This window comes from Aplysia californica, unplaced genomic scaffold (genome assembly GCF_000002075.1).
Source record: "Aplysia californica isolate F4 #8 unplaced genomic scaffold, AplCal3.0 scaffold00305, whole genome shotgun sequence".
Classification (NCBI taxonomy): Eukaryota; Metazoa; Mollusca; class Gastropoda; order Aplysiida; family Aplysiidae; genus Aplysia; species Aplysia californica.
In genome coordinates this window covers 426,570-428,734 of record NW_004797575.1, presented here as the reverse complement: position 1 = coordinate 428,734, position 2,165 = coordinate 426,570, and the positions used below count along the sequence as shown (strand labels likewise).

Here is a 2,165-nt window from a genome sequence, read left to right as displayed (position 1 = left end):
GCCCTTCTCCTGTATATTAAATTATAGCTTTTCCCGCGGTCTGGAGAGCAAAAACTTTTAAAGGTCAACCTTGGTCAGTCCCCGTAATTCGGCAGTCTTTCTCGGTTTTAAGGCTAACACCGGATCTGAGTGTAACACACCTAAAATCACCCAACGTAGGTTAAATTACGGTAAAAGCCGTGGCCTTTCCTCAATCAATAAATAGGCTTTAAACACCCGAATGGAAGAAAAACCCCCCCACCTCCTGTGAAAATTTTTCAAGAAACCCGTTCCCCCCCGGGGGTAATGTTGCCTTTTGTGCCCCGCCGATGTGCAGGTTGAAGAGCTTCCCCTCCCCCCCGGGTGGCACGTCTTCCCGATAATGGTGATGATCCAGTCCCCTTGGGGGGCGTAATCCTGGGCGCCGGGTTGAGAGAAGACCTGGAGCTCATCGTTGTCAGAAATACGTTCCCCCAGAGACCTTCCGTGGGAGCCACAGTGATGCCTTCTCTGCAGAACGATCTCGGCTGAGGGAGGACAAATAAAATTTTTTTTTGTGAATGTTACATTTTTGGCTCTTTTTGCTTTGGATTATTTCTAAATGACAAACAAATGTCAATCTCAGATGAGGGAAAAAAATAAAAAAATTACCCCCATGAAAAATACATGGCAAAATAAAGGCAGCTCTGTGCGCAAAACAAAAATGTCAATATGATGGTTATGTTGAAGAAGTGATGATTTCCCCCCTTCAACCCGATAACCATATAGTTTCTGGTGGTGGTGGGGGGGATTTGGAGGAACTTGTCTCTGTTTTCTTTTTTTTTTTTGGGGGGGGGGGGGGGGGGGGGGCTTGGATAGCAACTTGCATTAAGGGAGGGGGTGGGGAAAAGACTGAAAAGGAAAGGGTGGGGGGTGGGCTGAACTGAGGTCCACAAAATAGTTCAGTCTTGGTGCAGCATCTAATAGCGTAAGTCCTGCTTGATTGGCCCCCATTGCCCGTTATCTATGTGAGTTGCCGATTTCCAGACAGTAGAAACTGACAGCAACATTCAAATATTATGAATACAATCACATTTATTTATAAATCGTACTCTGATCCTGCCCATTGCAGTCCACGCCATATTATTTCCCACTCCATTCGTCCACTGTTATTCCAAATTAAAGCTGAATTCAACTCTCCTTCGTCCTTTTCACATTATATTTCTTCATACATCTAAAAAAGTAACTATTACATTAGGCAGTATAAAATAGTCGCTGTCGCAAGCATTCCATTTAAATCTAATTCAAAATTTTTAACATTTTCGAATTTCACACCCTCTCAAAGCTCTAAATCAAAGATGCGCCTTTCAACATTATAAATAATCAAAATGCAGTTGAATGCACTATGGTCAAGGGTTACAATTTTCTTGCTTTTCATGGTTTCTGACAGGAAGAACGAGGGGAGTTCCGCAGAGGTCCAGCTCTTACCGTGAAAAGTCACTTTAAGTCACTTTAGACTTTAAATAGACAGTGTCTTTACTTTCATGATCTGATCATCTGTCGTCATTCCCAATGTTGAATTTTGAATGCGATCCAGTGTTGCGTGAGGAAATATGGGAGTATGAAAGAAAAGACCAATACCAAATTTCGCCTATCCCCCCCCCCCCCCCCCAACACACACACACTAGTGCTGGGCGGCTAGGTTCCCGATTATTGAAAGCTAGTAATCGTAGGAATCGACTCCGAACCCAATTACTTACTTTCTAAAGATGCGACTTCTTCCGATGGGTATCTGGTTGGGCCCTAACACCTTCAGGATTTAGGATAACCTTGATTTCAAAACACTACGAAGAATCAACTTTTATTTTTCAAAAACAAATTCTAAAAAAAAAAGATTTTAATGATCAAAGTTACTGGAAACAGTTGGATTACATAAAAAGGAGTCGGAACTTTTCTTTCGTAACATTCATCGTGGGAATCGGTTCCGGAATCGCTTCTCCGCCCAGCTCTACCACACACACACACACACTTTCTGCGCTTTTTCGGTAGTTCCCACCCCGCATTTTGTTATTCGCCGGTGTTGGCCCCAAGAGTAGGGGGGTTTCAGGGGGGCTTGCCCCCCTGAATTTTACCACAATTTAATGTTTTGCAGTTGTTAGGTTTGACATCTTAGCTTGCCGCGAATCAAACGTATATAGATCTAAATG

General features: G+C 43.2%; 1 protein-coding gene across 1 annotated transcript in view; it reads right to left on the bottom strand.

Annotated features, from left to right (window-relative positions):
• Positions 1 to 2,165, bottom strand: part of LOC101861519 — a 10,818-nt gene that overhangs the window by 8,153 nt on the left and 500 nt on the right. The window lies entirely within an intron of this gene.